This window comes from Heterocephalus glaber, unplaced genomic scaffold (genome assembly GCF_053883595.1).
Source record: "Heterocephalus glaber isolate CG9 unplaced genomic scaffold, H.glaber_assembly_v1.0 deba00001531, whole genome shotgun sequence".
NCBI lineage: Eukaryota > Metazoa > Chordata > Mammalia > Rodentia > Bathyergidae > Heterocephalus > Heterocephalus glaber.
Window position 1 is genome coordinate 24,515,013 of NW_028258329.1, and position 24,760 is coordinate 24,539,772.

Below are 24,760 nucleotides of genomic sequence, written 5' to 3' on the forward strand. Positions count from 1 at the left end.
ATTTTCTCAAACATCCAAGTTTTAGCACAGTTGGAAGGACTAAAATTTGTTTCTTTCAACATAAACACTCCTGGAATCCACAAACTGATTCTGCAAAGAATCTTTCTTCTTTCCTTTTCCCTTCTCTTAAAACTGATCTTTTTCTTTTTTCCCTCTCTTTTGCTCCAGGCACCTGGTGGAGGGGGAGTCTTCCCTGTCAAGAGGCAGGCAGTTTCTCCCAGTACCACTGCTGGGATGTGCTGGTCTGGTACCTAGACTGCACCCTAGTGTCAGACTCACCCAGGCCAAAGGGAGCATGGAAATGCAACAGAGTTTTCTTTTGGTCCAGCAGCCCCAAGTGCTGGGCCCTTCTCTTCCCCCATCCCCTAAGTTATTTAGTGCCATTTTTTATTTGGTTTTTTTTTGGTTTTGACTTTGGTACCAGGGATCGAACTCGGGACCTTGTGCTTGCGCGGCAGGTGCCAGAACCACTGAGATTAATCCCCGGCCCACATAGTGCCATTTTAAAGTCTGGGATGTGGCATCTCTGGGTGGGTCTGGGTCTCCAGCCCACCCTCAAATTTTCCCAGGCTTGTCTCTCTCTCCAACATAGAAAGAGGAAGAGGAGTCAGACAAGAGTGCAAAGCAAGAGTAGAGTTTATTTACAGAAAAAAAAAAGAGAGGGAGAGATACAAAGCCACTGGAGAAATGGGCTCAGTGACCATTGAGGAAGGCCAGGGGTCCTATATATATGGGGTTGCGATTGTGGTCCCTCCGTCTGAGGGCAGTCCCACCCCATTGGTTGGTCTCTCTCCCTGCCCGGGGTTTGGGTTCAATATTGCAACAATTAGGGTGGACAATGTCACAAAAGCAAGATGGCTGATTGCCTATAAATTACATTCTCAGGACATTGAAGAAGTTACTCTTCTCCTAAATTCTAAAGGCCAGTGTCTTTTTTCTGGCTTTACCAAGGGGGTCCCATCTATCCCTACAGGGCCACAATGCAGTCTTTCCCCACAGCCAAGTGAAAGCTTCAGATTGCCCTGTCTACCCAGTGTTCAGTAGGACCAACAGTGGCTGCCACTTTGGGAAAATAAATGGAGTCTTAGGACAGGTGGGATCTTAGGACTGCTTCAGGCGCTTGCATGGGGGCCCCAGGAAAGGACACTTCACTGAAGCCAGAAAGTGATAGGCTTCGGCCACCAAGTGAGGGTGTGACGCCACGAGGGACTTCCACCCGGAGGTCTCCAGGATGTCGGAAACATGATAGGTGATGAAATCCACTGCCTGGGTTTTCAAGTGATCTGCACTGTGGAGGTCAGCCAGGATGAGGATCTCCGAGGCATTCTCCACAGAGAGGTTGCTGCAGAGCGAGTCCTCACACATGACCTTCAGGCGCTCCAGGGCATACTTGTCAGCAGCTGCCAGCAGATCGTGTGCCATTCTGTCAAGATTTGGTGCCTTCCCAGTGTAAATGAACCGCATCATTTCCTTAAAAACTTCAGGCTCCACATCACTGATCTCAACTCGATTCTTTTTGCTCTTCTCCATTTCACGTTCAAACATGGCATTAAAAACTGGAGAACGGGCTGCTAAGATTGCTTTGTGAGCCTGAAATTCCTGGCCAGCCACACACAAGCAGCAGTCTGTGAGCCGGGAATTCTCCCACAGCCCTCCTAGCTCATCTGCCAACCGGCACTTAGGAACCTTTACCACATTCATGGTATTCTGGCCAGAAATGTTGACAGAATCTTGTACCATGTTCATCTCGCAGAAGAGGGTAAGCTTGTCATCAGGGAGAAGCTCTTTGGCCTTACTCCAAAGAAAATCTCTACCGATGAATCTTCTGAGTCCCCAGCCTTTGCCTTGCACAAATCTACAAGCTCGTCCACTCTCCATACCTTCGATTTCCTCTCCCTTGGCATTCAGAATGGAGAATTTGAATTTTACCCAAACTTCCCTCTTTGGACACCTGAGCAGTAACAAGTAAAAGGATAGGTAACCCTTGCTTTCTTCATGGAGCGATTTCGGGTTTGCTCCTAAACGCCATTTCAGTTCATCATTAGCTCCAGATGAAAAGGTTGAACTTTGAATGTTTCCACTCATTTCATCTAGGCAAAAGCTAATGTTATCAATGGTCCAGAGGTAGGAGAATTTCACTACTTTGATCTGTGTATTGCACCAGGTCTCAGCTACAGGGCCATTTGACATTTCTGCCGGAGGTGGAGTGCTTGGAAATCTCGACATCGCCAGTTTGCAAGTTAAACAGGGTCTCCAAAATCACACGACAAAGATTTCTGTTCTTTCGTCACCAATTTGTAGAGATTTCAGTCCAGTTAGCAGCTCCAAGACAGGAAGGGTGGCATCGCAGTCAGGAGGCAGACAGCCTAATTTGTAGATTTTTAAAAAAAGAATTATTTAGAACTTGCTTTACCAAGACTTGCTAGTATATCAGAAGCATCTGAGTAATTTGTCAATCACTGGGAGAAATATCTCCTTTAAAAAGTTTCCTTTTTCCCAAGCATGGTGGTGCATGCCTGTAATCTCTGCACTCAGGAGGCTGAGGCAGGAGGTGCTGTAAGTTCAAGGCTAGGCTCAACTACACAGCAAGACCCTGTCTCCAAAACAAAAAAAAGGAAAATCTTTTTGGTGATGTTAAACTACAGTGGATTTTGTTTTGCTTTTTGCTGATACTGGAGACTGAACTCTGGGCCTTCACACTGACTCCAGTCTTTTTTTTTTTAGAGATAGAGCCCCACTAACTCACTAGACTGCTTAGGTTCAGCTGAAACTTGCAGTCCTCCTGCCTAAACCTCCAAGAATGTTGGGATTAGAGAAATGTGCCACCCTGCCTGGCTCGGTCACCAGGTTTTCTAACAATACCTGCCCATTGCCATTAAGATTCCAAAGCAGTCCAAGGCTGTGACACATGTAACTAGAGTATCCTTCAGAGAAATGGTGCCCACTGAAAAATTATTGAGACCCTTGTGATATGGGTCTTACTAAGCTCATTTTTCCAGCTCCATCTTCAGCCTATAGCAGCATATTTTCCCCTACAAGGAGCTTGGAGCATGAAAGGGTAGAGGCTTTGCTGAGGATCTGACCCAAAGTGACTGTCTCTCTTTTGTCCCTGCTCTGACCATAGGAGGTTGTGACTTATCCAGCAACTGTCTGTCCCTCCGCCTTTCTGCCCTTTGCTCCCCCTTGCACCACAATGGATTGGGACAGTTTTTTTCCAGTGTCCTCTGGAGCTATCAAAACACCATTCTCCACTCCAATAAGAATGCAACCAGGACTGGTAGGTCCTCTTCCCCGCTCCAGCCTCTTCAGTGAATACTGCTGCATTTTTTTGAGGCCAGAACAGGGGACCAGGGAGCAACTAAAGTTGGGAAGGGAGGGATCTGGGTCCCTTATTTGCATACTCAGCATTCACAGCAAGCCTTCTAGAAGATTTCTTGATTTGGGCCCTTGCCCTCACTGACACAGGTCTGTCACCATGCAGTGAAGAACAGCAGCCAAAGAACTATAGCTAAGGGAAAAGGAAGCTTGTCTTAGTTGAAGACAGCTAAAAGTGACACAAAGATGTCCTTGGTGACATCATTCCTGGAGCTCACCATCTATCTGAACATCTCATAGGGATTTCTAATAGTTGTCTTTATTATTTTCTAATAGAAATATCATAAAGATTAAGTAAGCTAAAATAGTGCTGCTCGTGCAAGGGCTCAATAACTATTTTTATCTTTGCTAAGTCAGCCTAAATCAGGGATTCTGTTTCTTGTACCCCAAAGTACCCTACCTGAAACATCCCTACCTACATCAGTCAGTGCTTACTAGAGAAACAGATTTAATGCAAAATATACAAATATATAAGAATTTACAAGATTGACTTATAGTGGCTGCCCAAAGGGTCAAATGTGGGTTAGTGCAAAAGGGCCGTCAGCACACTGGAGACCCAAAAGACCCACTTAAAAGCCTGGCCCTCAATGCTGCATCCCGTGTGAGCATCAGGAGGAGAAATGGTCTGTGCTGGAAGTCAGGAGATACGTCCAAGATACAGGTTAAGACTGAATCTCCTCGAAAGAAACAGAAGCAACTCTTCCTTCTTGGCTTCCCTTTTATACCTTTCAGGCAACAATCCACCCTAGGGTGGGTCTTCCCACCCTGCGCTGATCCAATTTAGTTAGGTGTCTAGACTCAAATTGATAGAATCAGTTAAATATCACACCACCTGTCTTTTCTATATATTTAAAGAAAGGGTCTGTTTTGCTACTTCTGAATTTCTTATCTATCTATCTATCTATCTATCTACTTATGTAGTATTTTTTAATCAAGGTCTTGCTATGTAGTCCAGGCTGGCCTTGAATTCACAGTAATCATCCTGCCTCAGCCTCTGGAGTGCTGGGATTATAGGTATGGCCACCATGTCCAGCTACTCTACTTCTGAATTTCTATGGAAGCAGGGCAGGGTTAGGTGGTAGAAAGAGGAGGTCTGACCACAAGGCTATCTGTAAGGAGTATTTGAAGTCTGAAAATGTCCACTTTGAGAGATGCACTCAATAGCATCAGGATCCAGTTCACCATATCCAGGCTGTCTTTCAGCAGTGGCCTATAACTGGCTAATCTGAATGGATTTATTATCCATGGTAGATTGTTTATAAGTGAGAGGGTCATTTTCTTCATATTACTATTTTATTTCATTGCCTTACTAACTTGCCAAATTCTTTTTTTTTTTTTAAGTTTTTAGTTTTTTGGTACCGGGGATCGAACTTGGGTGCTTGCACTTGCGCAGCAGGCAGTGAAACCACTGAGCTAAATCCCTGGCCCAAAAACTCTATTTTTGTTTTTGTTTTTTGTTTTGGAACCGGGGATCAAACTCAAGTCCTTGTGTTGTGCTTGTGCAGCAGGCGGCAAAACCACTGAGCTAGATCCCCGGCCCGCCAAATTCTTTAGTTTCTAAAACTAAAGAGCTGAAGTATCATATCATTGAAATAGTGAGAGTTTTACCCACTTCTTTCCAAGTTTTCTACCTCTACTTTGCCATATCTAGTTGCACTGGCTAGTACTTTCAGTAAAGATATTTAATGATAATGACAGAAAACACTCTTACCTCATTTCTTTCTTTAATAGAATAGCTCTAGATTTTTTCCAGTAGGCATGATGTTAATTTGGGGAACTGAGGTAAATATATTGTATCGTGTTAAAGAAATATTCACCTGTTGAGAGAATGGAGAAAAATTGACATAAGTCTTCTGAGAAAACAATGCATTAAGCATTATATCTTGTCATAAAAATCAGCATAACCCAGGCCATTTTCGTTTCAAAGACACTAAGATTAACACTTGCTAGGTTAGGACAAATATCCTTTCTTACTCATCTTATACATTGTCATCATGAAATTGAGTCCTGACTAGTTTGTTTATAAGAAATTTATCTGAGATATTCTGATGTTTAACCCTGCAAAAGAACTTTATTATCTCTTAGAAAACGTTATCTTTAATCTGAAGACTATGTGTGCTCTATATGTTTGTTATGAGAAATCTCATGGACCTATCTACTATAGTTTTGTTATAAGAAATCGCGTATGTTCAAATGTGCTAATTATAAAATGTATGGGACTTTTTGTTAATTTTTGAGTCGGGGTCTTGCTAGGTAGTTCAGGCTGATCTTAAACTCACTATGTAGCCCAGGCTGAGTTCCAACTTGCAGTGATCCTCCTGCCTCGGCATCCTGAGTGCTGGGAGTACAGGAGTATCCCACAATGCTCAGTGAGACATTTTATGATAATTAAGAGGTCACAACATTAAGAAGATATAATAGTCCTAAGAGTAAGGGTTTGTTATATATGAAGCAAAAACTGAAAGGGAAATGAGAAACATCAACAATTATAGTAGATAATTACAACACTGAAAAACTAGATCAAAGAATCAGTTAGTGTATAGAAGATTGGAATAACATCATCAAACAACCTGAAGTACTTGATATTTACAGAGTGCTCCAAAAAGTGCAACTTTTTTGAGTGTACAGAATATCTCATTTTTATTCTGGGTCATAAAACAAACTTCAATAAACTTAGATTGAAATCATACAGAGTATGTTATCATCATTAAATTAGAAATTGATAACAAAAAATAGCTGTGAAAGTCCCAAATATTTTGAAATTAAACATTGCTCTTCTAAGTAACTCAGAGGTCAAAGAGGTAATTATAAAGGAAACTGAAACATGTTTTGAAGTCAAAGATTTAAAAAAGATATCAAAAACTACAGAATACAGTTAAATAAGTGCGTAGGAGAGAACATTATAGCTTTATACTCTTACATTAGAAAAGAAGAAAAGTCTAGGTTAAAATGTGTAAGATTACACTTTAAAAAAAATTAGAGGGGTCTGGGGATTTAGCTCAGTGGTGCCACTGCCTGACTCGAAAGTGCAAGGTCCTGAGTTCGATTGTGACACACACACACAAAATTAGAGGGGGAAAGCTAGCCATGGTGACACGTGACTGTAGTCTCAGCACTCAGGAGGCTTCCAAGTTTAAACCTAAACTGAGCAATTTAACAACTCAATGAGACCCTGTCTCAAAATAAAGAATTTTTTAAAGGGCTGGGGTTGTGGCTTGATGAGAAAGCCCTGGGTTCAACTCCCAGTAGTAGAAAAAGGAAATTAGATCATGGAAACATTATGGCTTGTATCTAGATGTCCCCCAAAACCCTCATACTGTCATAGGTGGAGCTTTTCAGAGGTGGCTGAATCTAGAGTGTGTGTGATGCTGGGATTAAGTGTGTGATGCTGAGATTAAGGGTGTGTGGTTACTAGATTAGTCCACTGATTGGTTTGACCTAGTTCTGGGTGTGGATAGTGGGAACCACCCTGGGTGTGAGTGCTACCCACCCTAAGGGCATGTAGCCTGGATAAAACAGAAGGAACAGAAAGAGGGCTGCTGTTGAAGTTTGCTGCTTGCTGCTTCGCCACTTTGATGCTTATTGCCTTGCTGTCTTGCTGCCTTCTTCCTGCTGTGTACTTTCTCTCCTTTGCCATGCCACTCTGCCTTGGAGCCAGGCAACTATGAACTGAAACCTCTCCAAACTGTGAGCTACAGTAAATTTTTCCTTCTTTAATTTTGGGTGTTTGGCATTTTGTCTCAGCAATGAGAAAAATAACTAAGACAAAACAAAGATAGTAAGTGACAGTTTTGGAAATCAGTTGAGTAGAAAAGCTGCTTCTTTTTAAAAAGATCTGTAAAATTGATAAAGATCTAACTAAATGGGGGCCGGGGGGGTAAGAGAAACGCAAATTAGCAATACCAGGAATCAAATAAGAGAACTGGAGATCCCACAGACATTAGAAGAAGAAAAGGGGATCTGCTTCCAGCAACAGAGGAGCACTTCCTATGGACAAACCCTGTTATGGCTTGTGTTTAGATGTCCCCCTAAAGCCTTATGCAGTCACAGGTGGGGCTTTTTCAGGGGTGGCTGGATCTAGAATATGTGACCCTGGGATTGATTCATGGTGCAATGCTAGGATCAAGGGCACTAGGATTAAGGGTGTGAGTGCTACCCATCCTAAGTAGCCTGGATAAGATATAAGGAGTAGAAAGAGCTGTGGTTGTCCCTGTTGGGATTGACCTGGTCATGAAATGGTTAATGAATATGTTCTTTAATTCCAAGTTATAGTCTGACAAGATACACACAAAAAAAACCCCAACAAAACAGGCAGCTGATGCAGGTAATGTCTCCACCCGATGCCATGCCATTTCAGAACAGATAGAACACAGAACACAGGATGGGATGTTCCCCACATAGAGGTAACTATAATGTACAGCAACTTTTCGATGCCAAGTCACCTGAAAATATCCATATATCTGCCTCGATCACTACATGGATCCGACCACAAATATTTGCTCTGACCCCTATGGATACCCCATGGGATAGACATGCCAGACCTCTCTTCCAATACCCTATAAAGCTTCCTACCTTTTTTTGTTTGGGGCTGGCAGCCTCTTGCTTGATGTCAGTACACCTCTGCCAAGGTGAATAAAGTCTGTACCACTTTACTTTCATTAGCCTGCTCAGGTGGTCTCATCCCTCCACGCTGTTTGTTACAGTCCCTTGTTGCCTTGCTATATTCTGCTTACCATGAACTGTTTCTTCTCGATGGTGCCTGTCTGTCATGCCACCCTGGCTTGGAGCCAGCTGACTATGGACTGAAGCCTCTACAAACTGTCAGCTAAATAAACCTTTCCTACCTTAACTTGTGGGTGTTGAGTATTTTGTCTCAGCAACAAGAAAAGTAATTAAGCCATAATTTGGTACCAGAGAAGTAGGGTCATTGCTGTAAATATACCTGGCCATGTGGTTTAGGAGCCTTTGGAGCTGACTTGTGGGAAGAGTTTGAAACAATTCAGAGATGCCAGCTGGAAAAGTAGAGCTGGAATTCCTCAGGCTATACTTGATGGGAGATTCTGGTCAGAGCTCAAAAGACCAGAATGCTGCTAGAAATTCTCAAAAGACCAGAATGCTGATAGAAATTCTTCTGGTAAAGACCAGGCTTGGGAAGTTTCTGCTGGAAAGAAGGACTACATTCATTGGCTGTTGGACTCCAGACAATGTGTGTTATGCCTCGGCAGAAAGTTTGTTTGCATTTTGCTCGTGTCCAGAGACTTTGCCTGAGACTGAGATTAAGGGGGCTGGACTATAATGTGGCAGAAAAAATTACACAGCACTCTAATGTTGAGGTGGTGGCATGGCTGCTGCTGAGGGCTTTTAGCCAGATTTATGTTGAGAATCAAGCAAAGAGCCCAGCAGAATGATTTAAAATGTTTTGAGTTTGGCCAGAAACTAAGCTCCAATAAAACTGTGGACTGCAAAGATAGAGCAGAGTAGATCTTGATTGCTGAGTAGGAACAGGAGAATAGAAAAGATGCCTTGAGGGCATCTCAAGAAACAGGACTCCACCCTTTGCAGCCTCAAAATTGCAGAAGTGAAAGATTTTGCTTTGAGAAGAAAGCCCCAGAGCACCCTGTTCCAGAATAGTGGTGGTCCAAAGAATTTGTTGCTCAGAACTGGATTCAAAGTGCTCAGCCATCCAGGCACTGAACCCCTACAGCCAAGGGAGAGGGAGATTAGCTACTGCTTCACCTGGCAGCAGACCTTGGCATCATCCACGTGGTGCTGGTTTAAGGCACATGCAGAATGCAAGATTTGTGGGGTCAGAAGGCTTCCACCCAGATTTCAGAAGGCATGGGAGGCCAGGCAGTGTGTCCCCGAGAGGGCAGTGTGTAAAGCTGTGAGTGTGAAGCCGAGATTCCACCTCACCCCACAAAGAATGGCTGCTATCATGAAATCAACCAATAACAAATGCTGGTAGGCTGTGGGGAAAAAGGAACACTGCTCCACTACTGGTGGGAGTGTAGACTGGTGTAACCACTGTGGAAATCAGTATGGAGATACCTCAAAGAACTAGGACTAGAGGTACCATTTGACCCAGCTATTCCCCTGCTGGGGATCTTACCAAAAGAATTAAAAGAATCATACTGCAGTGATATATGTGCACCCATGTACATAGCAGCACAATTTGTAATACCTACAACTTAGAAGCAGCCCAATTGCCCATCAACTACAGAGTGGATAAAGAAAATGTGGTTTTTTAAATAAAATGGAGTACTACTCAGCCATAAAAAATGAGAAATTAGAGACAGTTATTGAGGCAATACTCTTAAGTGAAATAAATATGACACACGTGTAAATGCCGAATAATTTCTCCAGTGTGAGAAACTGAAAGTGCAAATAAGGACTATAGGATATAAAGATAATATGAAATAGAAAGAAAAGGGGCAAAGGGGAAGGGGAAATGGGAGGGGTAGGGGTAGGGGAAAGGAAAGAAGGGAATGGAATTAATATGAGAAAATGAAACAATGGAAACAAAGTCTTTGTAAATAGGGAGGGATGGAGGGGTTGAAGGGAGGGCAGGGGGAGGGGGAAAAAATAAGAACCAAGAGAGATTATGCAAAGGTGCAGATTTCCAATGATGAATGTCATTATATTGTATACCTAAAATGTACCAATAAAATTAATTTGCTAAATAAATAAATAAAACCATGTTACCAGTCAATTAAAAGGCAGAGATTATCACAGGGGATCAAAAATATCCCCACAACATCCAACTATGCTGTCTACACAGAACACTTTACGTATTAGTTTTATCTTAAACTTTTCCTTTGAAATAATTTTAGAGTTAGGCAAATGCTGGAAAAATAGTGTAAATTTCCTGTAAACCCTTCACCTAGCTTCTAACCATACCTATGACAAAAAAAATTAAAATTAGGAAACTGACATTTATACAACATTACTACACGGAAGATTCATTTGGATTTCATCTGTTTTCCCACTAATGATCCTTTTTTTTTTCCAGATTCCAATCTGGGACCCCACATTATCTCTACTTGTCATGGCCTCTAAGCCTCCCGTAGTCTAACTTTTCTTTGGTCTTTCTTTATCTTTTGATAGAGCATCCCCTTTGGTCTGTCCAGTTTTCTCTTATTACAGTAGGGTTATACATTTTGGCAAGGACATCCCAGAGATAAAGTGCCCTCCCCCACATGCTGTGTGAAGACATACATAGCGTCACTAACTTCTATTACTGGTGCTATCACTATTGATATCTTGTTTATGGTGGTGTTTCACAGGGTTCTGCAATACAGTTACTATTTTCTCCTTTGGAATTAATAGGTATCATTGGGAGCTTCTTTGAGACTACATAAGTCACCCATTTCTCTTCAAACATCTACCCACTTTAGTATGCACTACAGATATTCCTCTTTCAATGATCTACCTGTTTAATGACTATTGAGACCTGCAACTGAGGGGTGCTGTTCAGGCTTATGACTCACCACTTGGACTTACAACTGTCTTTTAAAAATACAGTTCTGTACACCTTGTTTATAGAGCCTCAGTGTCTTTTTTTGGACAGTGCACCTTGTTTATACAGTGTGGTACTTTTTGCTGAGTGTGCTGTACAGTACAGTAGTGTAGCTTTATGTTCTGTTTTACATTACAGTTCTGGATGTCAAAGTTATGCAAATAAAAGCAAAGTTATCCAGTTTCCTTTGACTATGTCTTTGTTCTGAATATTGAAATATACATACTCTATACAAGTCCTCATTTAGCAACCAATTCAATTAATGACCTAGTCACAGGACCATAACTCTGTTGTTAAACAAGGAATACCTACTAGATTTGTCATAATTGTTTGTGCCATGAATAATTTTTATTGTAGTCTTTGCTTAATACTGTTGTATTTCCATGATTCTTTCTATACTTAAGTAAACAGAGAATCCACTTGATTATGAAAGCACAAATTTAGCTAAAAGAGTAGATGCTTATGTAGGGACAATTAGAAGGGAGTGTAGGTAGGGATGGTAGAGGACATGACCTGGGTGGCTGATGGTTATGTACTTACCACAAGCTTTTTGTATGCTATGTACTTGAGGAAGCTAGCTTTTGTGTAATTATTACATGTACTCACTATGTGCCCCTTAGCCCCCTGACCTTTCCTCAACCCAGAAACAAAGGCTAAGACCCTGATTGCTGTACAATCAGTGAAACAGTTATTTTTAGAAAACAGCATACCCCTATAATTATGAATACTGTGGTCCTCTGACCTTTGGGAAATTTGCTTCCTGTCTGGCAGCTGTTCCTTGCATTCACAACCTTATAAATAAACTTTTGCCTCACATTACTTTCACTTCCAACCTCTGCTTTGGGGAGGCTGAGTTCCTCATTCTCTGCTGGGTGCATTTGGCTCTGACTCACTTCCCTATTCTTCACCAGAGTGGAGGTGAGGCATCCAGAAATACCGGGGGTCGGGGGAGAGAGGAGGTCATTGAAGGCCCCTAGCCCCTCAAAGACCACCTGCCTGATGCAACACTAACACTAATCAGGGCAGCTGGAGTGATAATATTAGAAAAAGGCAAAGCAGATTTTTGAGCAAAGACTATCTTAGTAGAAACACGTCATTTCATGAGAAAAGTGTCCATTCACCATAAGCTCATAACATCCCTAGACATTATGCACCTGAAAAGAAGAAGCAGGAGAGAGAGAGAGAGAGAGACCCTGATAGACATAAAATGGAAAAATACACAATTATAGTAAGAGATTTCAATATCCCTCTTTTTTGCTTTTTGTTTTGTTTTGTTTTGGAGGCAGGGTCTTGTTATGTAGTTCAGGGTGGCACTGAACTCACTACATATCCCAGGCTGGCCTCAATCCTCCTGCCTCAGTCTCCCAAGTGCTGTGATTATAGGCATGTGCCACCACACCTGGCTCCTCTTTTAATTTAATAGAAAAAGGAGGCCAGGGATTTAGCTCAGTGGTTCTGTCGCCTGCCTCACAAGCACAAGGTCCCGAGTTCGATCCCCAGTACCAAAAAAAAAAAAAAAAGTAGTTTACTTTAAAGGGGCTGGGGATTTAGCTCAGTGGTTTCGCTGCCTCCTGCACAAGCGCAAGGACCCGAGTTCGATCCCCGGTACCAAAAAAAAAAAAAAAAAGAAGAAGAAAAGAAAAAGGCCTTGTGCTGTGGTGACTCACAGGAGGCCAGGACCCAAGGCAGAAGTCCTGGTAACATCCCCTTCCCCATTCCCTACAGAGCTATATATATGAACCTTAAGAATGGGCACAGTTGAGAGAAGCTCAGCCGGTCCCAGCACCCGGAAGGAAGCTCCCCGCCTCCATCCCAGGCTCCTAGGGCAGTGAAGCTCAGCCAGTCCCAGCACCCAGAAGGAAGCTCCCCTGCTGCCATCCCAGGCTCCTAGGGCCAAGAAGGTGAGCGGATCCCAGCACACGGAAGGAAGCTCCCCTGTCTCCATCCCAGGCTCCTAGGGCAGAGAAGGTGAGCTGGTCCCAGCACTCGGAAGGAAGCTCCCCCACTGCCATCCCAAGCTCCTAGGGCAGAGAAGGTGAGCCATGTGGGCACCAGAAGCACACCCCTCCCCCCGTGGAAATGAGAAGACACATAAACAAGCCTCAAAAACAGACTTCCAGATCACCTACAGCAACCCCAAAGGGAAACGAGATGGAACACTCTGATACTCAACCACCTGGACTCTCTGAACTGGCAACAAAAGAGGATCTGGGAAAAATGAAATCAGAAATAATTACTCAGATAACAGCAAAGATTTTGCGCATGGTGCAAGACATGATTAATAAATCTAGAGAGGACACAGATAAAAAAATAGAGAATCTGAGGAACATGATGGAATCCCAACATAGGAAACAAATGGAATCCATAAAACAGATACAAACAGATTTCCAAGAGATTAAAAACTCCATGGAAAGTCTGCACAGCAGAATAAACCAATGTGAGGATAGAATTTCACATATAGAAGATAAGATTGCAATTAGTGACCAGGAAAAGAAAAATTGCTTTAAAATTGTAAGGGAACATGAGAAATCAATCCAGCAGCTAGCTGCTAGACGATGCAAAGAAGAATAACATAAGACTGATTGGAGTCAATGAAGAAAGAGGAGAGAGTGCAGATGACATAAAAAAACTCTTCACTTCTAGAAGTGATGGCAGAAAACTTCCCAAGGAGGGGAAAAGAACTTGACATACAGATAAGTGAGGCATATAGGACTCCAGGTAGCCGTAATCAAAAAAAATCTACACATAGGCATATAATAGTTAGGACTCCAGAAATCCAACAGAAGAATAAAATTCTACACACAGTGAGAGAAAAGAAACAAATCACATACAAAGGAAAGCCTATCAGAATCACAGCAGACTTCTCAATGCAAACCCTCAAGGCAAGAAGAGCTTGGAGTGATGTATTTCAAGCCCTAAAGGAAAACAGCCTCCAACCCAGACTGATGTACCCTGCAAAACTATCTTTCAAAATTGATGGAGAAATATGATACTTTCATGACAAAGAGCACTTCAAGAACGTCATGAATACCAAACTGGCACTCCAAAAAATTTTAGACAATACCCTAGGAAAAGACAATGAGGATCACAACCCCAGGAAACCCAGCAGAATGAATCCATTAATTGACAAATTAAACGGAAAGGGGAAGAATCCAACAAAAAGAAAAAGTCATGACAAGGCTTTTAAAACTTTTGACTTCATCTCCCTAATGAGTGTATAATTCAATCTTATTATTGTACTGATTAGTATTTTTCTGATTCTAGAATTGCACACCATTCCTTGTGCTATACTGGCTATTTATCATCTTCTTATGTCTACATTTTAATTGGGTTGTCTATTAATGAGCTCTAAGAATTCTTTATATATTCTGCTCATAGGTTATATTCATTGTAAAAATGGTCTGTTTAAGGACTACTTTTCATTTTAATGATGTCATTTAAATTCTAAATTTTGATGGAATCTCATTTATCAATTTTTTTCTTTTATACATCATGTTTTTTGTATCCTAGGTAGTTCTTGCCTACCCTGAATTCATAAATATTTTCCCTTATAATTTCTTCTTAAAGTTTTACACTTTTAGGCTTTCTTATTTAGGTTTATAGATCCCTTCAAGTTATTTTCATGTATGGAAAACAAGGGTTGAGGTTAATTTTTTATATGCGGATACCAGGTGTTCTAGTGCCATTTGCTGAAGACACTATCTCTTCCTCGGCTCTTGAATCGAGTTTATATTCTATAAAATGCTAATGTTAAATAATCTTGCAAAACTCAGTAGACCATATATGTGTGGTTCTATTTCTAGATTCTCTGTTTTATTCAAATGATCTATATGTCTTTCCTTACACCCACACTGCCTTGATTACTGTAGCTTTAGAAGAAGTCTTAAAATTGGGTGCTAAACGTCTTCCAACACTGTTTTTGTTTTTGTTTTTGTTTTTGTTTTTGGCTTTTCTGGGTCCTTTGTACTCCTACATAACTTTAAAATTTCAATATCCAGTTCTTCATTTATAGCAAGTACACACAGACCTGAATTTTTATACATACCTTGTGTTTTCTAATCCTGCTAAATTCAAGTACAAGTTCTAGGGGCTCCTAGAGATTTCTTAGTATTTTCCCTGTAGATGATCATTTCATCTACTTATAAAGATTTTGCTCCTGCCGTGCCAATCCTATCCTAGTTGTGTCATTTTATTGCCAGACTATTTTGGTTTAGACCTATGTTTCAAAGTCTAATGGACAGATGAAGAGTAGGCATATATGCCCTTGTTCCCCACTTTAGGGAGAAAGCATTGTATCATCTCCATTCATAGAAGGAGTTTTCGTTGGAAGTATGGAGTACATGTCTTTGATCTGTTGAGAAGGCTCTGTTCTACTTCTAGTCTCCTGATAGCTTTTACCATGAACAGCTGTAGAATTTAGTCCAATACTCTTTCTCCAACTAGTGACAGGATCATATGGCTTTCTCCTTTCCTCTGTTAAAATGATGACTTTTGGGGGTGGATCTTCCAGTGCTGAACCAACACTGCCATCCCTATAATAAAACCACTCTCTTGGGCTGGGGATTTAGCTCAGTGATTTCGCTGCCTACTGCGCAAGTGCAAGGACCCGAGTTCGATCCCTGGTACCAAAATAAATAAATAAAATAAAATAAAACCACTTTCTACATACTGCCAGATCTGACTTCTAAGAGTTTGTTTTGTTAAACAAATTTCTATCTATGTTCATACTTTTTTCTTCTATTATCTTTATCCAGTTTTAGGATTAGCACAATGTTGAGTTCCTAAAATGAGGGGAGAAGTATTCCTTCTTTTTTCTGCTTTAAATGTTTGATATAATTTATCAGTTAAAATGTGTATGAGCCTGCTCTTGTCATATAGGTAGGTTTTCAAGCTAGGAATATACTTTCTTTAATAGGTGCTATTCAAATTTTATATTTCCTCCAGAGTTAGTTTCATTAATTTGTCTTCTAAGTTACTTCTTAGAAGTTGTCAAATTTATTTCAAAAAAGATTTTTGTAATATGCTTTCTATATCCTTTTAAATTCTGCAAAATCTATGGTAATGTCTCCTAGATCTTAATATTGTAATTTTAAAAATGTATAACTGATATTGTGTAACAGGAAGAAAAGGTCTAAAAGAGCAGGGGAATTGGGAGGGGTAGGGGAAGGGAAAAAAGGGAAAGCAAAAAAATATGAGAAGAGGAAAAAAATGGAAACAAGGTCTTTGCAAATAGGGAAGGGTGGAGGGGGTGAAGGGAGGGCAAGGGAAGAGGAAAAAAAATAAGAACCAAGAGACTCATGTAATGGTACAAGATCCCAATGATGAATGTAACTGTATTTTATACCTAAAATGTACCAATAAAGTTAATGGGGGGGAAAAAAAAAGAATGGGCACAGTCTATAAATGTCCCCATATGAATGCTTAAAAAAATAATAATAATTTAATAGAAAAAAAGAAAATTTTACAAGTCACTCCACAACAACAGAACAATATCAACTAGTTTCAAATACACGTTGAAGAATATGATTTTTAATTAGTGTATACTTTGATTAATTTCACCCTCTTTTCCTCCCTCCACTCATCCCTTTCCTCTTCTCCAACTGAATACTTAGAAAGAATATTTTCAAAGACAGATGCATAATCTGAGCCACAAAACAAATTTGAGTGAAATTAAGTGGATTCAAAGAAAGTATTTTCCATGCCAACAAAGGAATATGTTTTAAAACTGACAACTGAGATGTCACAAAGACTCTACAGACTTTAAAAAGCCAAGGGGATGAGGGAAGATTATAAACAATTTAAGCCCAATAAATTCAATAACTTTGATAAAATGAATACATTTCCTGAAAGAAAAAAACTACCAAAGATCGCATAAGAAATTGATATGCTAAAAAGCAACATACCTATTAAATAAATTAAACAAGGTAAACCTCCCCATTAACTTCAAGTTCAAATGCTTTCACTAGTGAATTTTACCAAACATTTAAGGAAGGAATGATACCAGTTTTACACAAAGTCTTATAAAATGTTTAAGAGGAGGAAATAGTTTCCAACTCATCCTAATATTACTCAGTGTTTTTTAAAAAAATATTACTCGGTTTTAAAAAATTAAGACAAATATCTGGTTGTGGGGGCACAGGCCTGTTATCTCAGCACTTGAAAGGCTGAGGCAGGAGGATTATTCTGAGTTTGAGAACAGCTTGAGCTACATAGTGAACTCAAATCCAGCCTGAACTGCACATCAAGATCTTGATTTTTTAAAAAGACAAAAAGTTCCCAGAAAATTTAAACTACAGACCAATATCCGTCAGAAAAATAGATGTGAAAACTCTTAAAAATTTAATAAATTGAATCTAGCAATATAAAAAAGAATACACAATGACCAAGTGGGAATTATCCTAACAATATCAGGTAGATCAGCATTTGAAAACTAATCAATGGAGTTCACCATGCTGTGGAGAATCATGGTTATTTTACCAGTGTTTCTTTAGAGCTACACTGCATGTGGCTGAGGGGTGAGCTAGTCGTAGAAACAAATTTCTACCTGGTAAGCTACACATAAAAACTATGCATACTCTCCTAGTGATCTAATTGCCTAACCCATCTTAATCCCATCTCTCCTCATCCCAATATAATATATTTATATATGTTATTCTGATCCTCTTGACCACTAACTAGTCAATCTTTACATATTTGTCAGTTTTACAGAGGACTGCTTCTAGCAACGCCAAGGGCAAGGACCCTGTCATACAAAAATATTATGTCGGTCTTCAAACAGTGCCTGCTATCCTTAGGACTGAGACGGATGGACCACTGTGACCTGATGCAAGCATTCCTGGGATAGATGATGCTAAAAGATCCCCTCATCACATTAAAATCAAATATAAAAATCTCAGCATTTCACCCTCAGGGTGCGGTCCTCTCTCTCAGACTCTTCTCCTGCTCTCTTGCTGTGTCTTGATTCTTTTCCTATATTATTTATAATATTTCCTATATTTTCCTGTATTATATTATTGATAAATTCTTTTTACAATCTGCAGTAGGAACCCTACATGCACCACACACTCCATGGCATTTCAACGAATCTAAAGAAGAAACAGATAATTGTCTTAAGGGATGCAGAAATAGCAACGGGAAAAATCTGATAGCATTCATGATGAAAAATCATCAAATACAAAAAAAGGGGGAAACATCCATAACCTGATAAAGGGCATCTACCAAAAATACCTACAACCAATATTACCCAATGGTAAAAGATGGAAAGTTTTCCCCCTAAGACAAGAATGCAAGGAAATCTGCTCTTACCACTCCTACTCAATACTGCATTGGAGATTTTGGCCAGTGCAATAAGAAAACCAAACTGAAAAGGAACAAATAAAACAGCCTATCACCAACCTGATAATGTAAACAATCCCATAGATCTGCCAAGAGAGCGTCTAGAAATAATAAATTACTTTAATTAGGATATAAGATATAAGACCTACCATTAAAAAATGAAGAGAATCTAAAGAGAAGAAACAAGCACAGAAAAATATGCTCATTAGCCAGTACGAAACTCTAGCTTGACTGACCCCTTCTTGCCAGCCAAGGACTAAAGGTTGCAGGCAGAGAGCAAATTTTGCCCGACTTTGGAGTTAACTCCTTGATTTTGCTCAGGATGAGCTCTTTGGCAAAAGCGTGGAGGGCATCACCTCTCTGAAAAGTCCACCACAGCACGCTATGCTTGTGTCCACGCTACCGTGGAGAGAAAGAAACCACAGCCACCTCGAAAACTTCTGTTCCCTCCCACTTTGCAAGACTTACAAGGGTTTCCTGCCTGCACCATCTGATGGCGCCACTGGGCTGCGCTGCTGCGTCAGCTCCCTTACACAGTGCCTGCTGTGTCTCAGCCACGCCTAGAAGGCTGGGAGGGAGGAACCACTGCCGCGTTGACAGATTTAGGCTCTAGGTGGAGCGAGAGTTTCACATATCTCTTAATGAGCGCCACACATGAGTTGACAGGAAAAAAAATTGGCATATGCATGAAACTCAAAAGCTGGATGTGGTGGCGCAAGCCTGCAATCCCAGCAATTGTGGGGGCTGAAGCAGGAGGAGAGTGAGTTGGAGGCTAGCCTGGACTATATAATGAGACCCTCTCTTGAAAGCACAACCAAACCCAGAATATCCCCAAACCTCAACACAAATATGCGACCGGGGGGCGGGGGCGCCGGTGCTCAATAATACAGCGCTTGCCTAGCATAGGCAAGGCCTGTCCTTTGGTCTCCAGTCCTGCAAACACAACAATAACAAGAATGTCCAATAGTTTCAGAGATTGCAGTCTGGGTTTGACTTCTTCCAATGCAGAAACATCATGGTAAACACAATTGGAGAAAAAGAGTAACTACTTTATGAAAGCCAGGAACCAGAGAGTAGGGAAGGAGCCTCAGAGGCGGGTCCAGGAGCCAGATTTGGTCCATCAGGTCACACTACCATGACTCAACCAGACATACCTAGAAGTGTGCTTTACAAATATCCTGTACATCTCTCTAGCCAACCAATTGTAAACAAGATTATCACATGACTCCACATAATATTTTCCTTCCAGGAATATTAGTGTTGAAAGGTGGAAAATTCCAACCTGTGAAGAGGAAACTACTGGGCATGCAGAGCTTACAGTCTGAAGTCCTTATGTATCTCCATTCTCCTCCATGCAGGCAGAACGAACAATTCCAACAGGCATCTGGCCATGGACACATGCTTAAAAAAGAAACCCATCGGTACAGACCCCTGGAGTCATGTTACACACTATTTTGAAAGCTGATGGAGCCCTCCTTTATTAATTACCAATTTCACTTGTAGGAGTGGTTACAGAAGAACCCAAGAAGACCATCCACAGTAACGTGAAGATGTGTATGACCGTGCTTTCAGGGATAATACTCTAATAACCCTGAATGTGTAGCATCATGACAGTTCCATCTGCATGTATCCAAAAATTCACATGCTTTCTCGTCTATCTGGAAATTAATTCTCCATGTCACTACTTCACACGAATCATAAATACACATGCTTCAGGTCTCATTTAAACATTACCATTCCAGACACATTCTCTCACTCTTTGGTATGGTTTTTCAACATTACTGAACCTCTATGGACACCTGGCTTACTTTATCACACTTTGTTCCAAGCTTTCATGCTCAGCATAAGAGAATTTCTCAATCTGAGCCCTGAGAAGCTGAAGGCAGAAAGGAGCTTTGTTCTTAGTTCATACTGTTTCTCAGCAGGTACAATATTTCCAAAACAAATGAGCATAAAACTCACAGTGGTGACATTATGGGAAAACAGGACAAGATGCTGTGAGAACGTGAAAGAAAGGAGAGTGAAACTAACCACTTCAATGAAAGAGGTGGCATTTTATTTGGAAGAGCTTGAATTACACAAAGGAATTTTCTAGGCAATGCTAAAAAAACCCACATTGATGCCAGAGAAAGCAATCTGAACGAAAGGCATGTGGGTATACTGGGCCAGAACAGAAGGCATCATTAACTATTGTCAGAATGTAGATCACGAAGGAGCAGGAAGGCTCTGAAAATTTTATCCTTCTTGTGCCTGTAGAAGCCTCGTAAAATGTTTCAGCACCATTCAGGTTGATGGCCATGCTAGGTGGAATAAGGGGGATTTCATTGTGATTTCTCTAAGTTTTAGATAGTCCTCTACTGCTATATTAATGGATTTAAGGCAAAACAGAATATGCCCAGGGGGCCAGGGATTTAACTCAGTGGTTCTGCCACCTGCCTTGCAAGTGCAAGGTCCCATGTTCAATCCCTGTTACTAATATGTGTGTGTGTGTGTGTGTGTGTGTGTGTGTGTGATGTATTTCCTCACATCCACAAAAATCTGTCAAAGGCCTGAGAGGGAAATGCAATTTGTTGGTCAATAAAAAGTTGGTCTATGAACTCATAATTTATTAATAATTCAGGAGCACAGAGACCAGACAGCAAAAGCACCAAGGACCCAGGTTCAGGTATGGAGTGGAGGTGGGTATTAGGCAGTATCATGGAGGATCCTTACACACCTAATTCTTTTTGTCCGTGGAAAGCAGAATGCAATGATTTGTTATTGATGGAGACTCTATACACCATCTTCAAAATCAATTTCTTGTTGCTTTCCCTGGGTTTCTCTTTCTATGAAAAGAGACAGACATTAGGCTAGAGAAAGAACTTCCCCAGGTCTCAATGGTGACACTTTTCTTTTCTGACCAAAGCAGGAGTTTGGTTCTTTGGATACTTAAAATCCCAAGAAGGACCTAATATCATGTCATATCTGATAGCGGTCATTTGGTCAACCTCACATAACAGTAGGAAAAACTGAGACTCACTACAAGAAAATGATTAGGCACAGATGCCTTAAGAGAAAAACACAGTCCTCACCTTCCCCTTGACATTATCTCTGATTGGGCAGAACTGTTTGGGGGGTTTTCTGGACTATGTGCCATAGTCTCCTTATCTATGGACATCAGCATGAATCTGGAGACAGCTTTGTCCATTTGGACAGTGACATTTTTGCTGTGCCTCAGTTTTCACATTGTAGAATATTCAGGATGTGAACACATTTAGGAAGGTTGCATACAGGCCATGTAGCATGCACTGTGTCATTGTTCTATCAAGTGCAACCATTTTTCTCCCCAATATTGTGCATTCCTAATAAATTTGATACAGCACTCAAGCATTTATTCTACAATAGTTCCTGTGCTAGGACCTTAAAAAGCTTTCATGGGTGATAGAAATAAACCAGATTATTTCTTTACTGTTCAATATTTAAATGCAAAGGCAGATGAACATAGACTAAGGTACTTCATAATACGGGCTGTAATGAAGGTGGGATTAAACTGTGGACATGGAAAAAATCAAATGACAAATGATTTTTCTCTGGTAAATAAATGGAGAAAGAGAGAAATACCAGACCACAGAGGAGAGATTCAAGTCATCAGACCTTGACCTGAGAAAGATCAAAAGGGGGCAGAGGAGAGTAGAATTACAGACAAATGCTTCAGTTAAAAGAGTACTGAGAGGCATGTTAAAGGTCATAGAATTGAGTCCAGTCCTTGTCTTCCCAAATAGGCTCTACACTTCCTGAAATTTTTTTTTTTTTTTTTTTTTTTTGTACCGGGGATTGAACTCGGGACCTTGCACTTGCAAGGCAGGGGGCAGAACCACTGAGCTAAATCCCCAGCCCTTATTTTTATTTATTTTATTTATTTTTTGGTACCAGGGATTGAACTCACAACCTTGCACTTGCAAGGCAGGCATGGTGCCACTGAGCTAAGTCCCCGGCTCTGAAATATTATTGTACAAAAAGTTTTATGTCTACTAAAGTCTTAATAAAGATGCCAAAATAAACAAAGATGATATTGAATTCTATTCACATTCCATGGAAGTGCAATTCATAATGTTTAAAGCTCTACAGAGTCCTCATTAACAAAGACTTTTTGATAATGGGTAAAACATTTCTACCCAGTTTACCTTCTGTCTTTCTTGCAACCATTTTACCATTGTCATGAGACTTGTTTTTTGTATAATGTAATGAGAAACATTTACATTAAATAAATACATATGATTCATAACAAAACATTGGGTACTACTTAGGCCACCTACAATAAAGCACTAAAATGGAGACTGGCACTGAAGCTTCTGTGTCTAGGGGTATGGAGATTCAGGGGTAAGTGTAGACATCCGTGTACTGTGCATTTCCTCCTGGCTCAAGTCAGATTTCAAATCAGTAATCCAGTGTGAGATTCAATATACCCTCTAAACTTCCTGTTTTTGGAACTGAATATTTTGCGATACACAGTTGAGATAAGGGATAGTTACAAGGTGATGGGCACATGAGTATTTTGCTTTAACGAATGGAGTGATGTTATTAATACAAAAGTGGGGGACTTATAAGTGAAGTAGGCTTCTTATATAAACAGTACCCACTTGTTACTTGGCATTCAATAATATGTCACGCAGCACAAAGGGTTTTACTAGATTCTTGTGCCATGTTCTTGTACTTTCCAGCCTCAAAATTTGTAGAGTATATTTTCTTTCTTTATTAATTTTGCTATGTGTGAAATTCTGACATAGGAATGGGTAATAGACTGGAGAACTCCTTTTCTTGAGCTGAATAAGAAATTAAGAAATAAGCAATTATTCCCATTCAAGATGTGTAAGAAAGCAACCACCTTGGGAGTGAGATTGATAGAAGGTTCAAGTTGAGTGCACAAAAATCATTTAGGGAGGGATAATATATTAAAGAATTAAATCTCCATGTGGAGTAGACAGCCCACTGCAAAGACTGAATACCCTATTTGGAGACAAACATACATTTCAGTCTACCACTAGCTATGAGGACTTGGGACATTATTTAATTTCTCCACCTTTAGCTGCTTCATCAAGAAAACCAGGGCTAATCAGAATGTACCTCAAAAGGTCCATAGGCTGGTTCTGGAATCTAATGTGCAGACAAGGTCCTGCATGTTGGAAGTACTCACTTTCTGTGTGTATGATTACAGGGCATTGGATGCAGGCTTCAAACTTTAACACTGTTGTTGGAGGGATAATTTTGATATTCAGCATACATATTTAAAACCAAGCCTAAACATGCAGAAGAGCCACATAAGTGAAAAATGTCCCAGAAAATCTCATGGGTTTGTTGATTTTGCCAGAGGAGAAGCTCAGTGAGTACAAAACTACACTAAAGACTGAAGTGTTGGATAAAGGTTAAAAAAAAATGATTTGAAAGCAATCAGGTATAAGAAGTAAATGAAGAGTCATGACCATGTTGAAACTCATGCCCACTTTTGGAGAAGACATGGGAAGAGGGGAATAGAATTGCATTTGGACGTATATTGCTCTGGGCTGACTCTGAGGTTAAACTTGCCATCACACTGTGCCGATACTATGGATTGCCTTTGATGACCTCTTGAACTGTCTCTTAAATACTCTTTTTCTCTCCTGTATGCAATTTTTGTCTATGGTTTTGGGACTGTAGCTCCTCGAAAAAAAAAAAAAAGTAGGGACTACAGGCCCGTGGATTTAGCTCAGTGGCATGGCGCCCGCCTGCCTCTCAAGTGCAAGGTCCTGAGCTCTATCCCCGGAACTCAAAAGAAAAAAAAACCCAAGAAACTGGGGACTGATAAAGATAAAAATCATTTTATCAGCATGGAAAAGAGCACTGTGTCATTTAACTTTTATATTTGCTTTGTAGGAACTCAAAATTATAGGTGGTCAACCCTGGGTGAAGTATGAAGCTTGTCTAAGGGAGTTGGGATGTTTGCTTTTCTTTCATCTTTACCCTTTTGCAGAATATTGCTATCATTTAACTCTAACTTCTTCATTTACACAATAAAAAGAATTGTATTCCTTGGGGGAACATATATTCATTGTCTTAGCTGAAAATGAATAGACTGAAAGAGTGTACAAATACTGACTGTGAAGCCTGCTGATTGATTCCCAGGTATTGACCTGTCAAACAACCAACCCTCTGCCCATTCCATTTTGTCCTGTCCTGACCTGCACTCAACGATGTTTTCTTAGATCAGGGGGTTGATTCTTCTATAGGACACCGACCATCGAACCTTCTGAGCATAAAAGTGACCCCATTCTCAGAAAGAGCACACTAAGTCCATTAAGAAAACAGGGGCAGCTCTGGAAAGCCTGGAGTAAATACTTAAATCCAATTACTGTTAGGCGAGGCGAGGTCGCCGTCGTGGGAAAGAGCCTCATCCAGAAGTCCGTGGCTTACAATCTAACAGTTGAGCTCTATCCATGCACGCGACAGTTGATTCTCCCCTATTGGCTCAGAGGGAGGGCAATGGAGCTGGAGCCAATCAGCGATAAGGAGGCGGGCCGT

General features: G+C 40.6%; 1 pseudogene; it reads right to left on the minus strand.

Annotated features, from left to right (window-relative positions):
• Positions 1-618: 618 nt before the first annotated feature.
• On the minus strand, positions 619-24,686 carry LOC147824914 (speckle-type POZ protein pseudogene; annotated as a pseudogene).
• Positions 24,687-24,760: the final 74 nt, after the last annotated feature.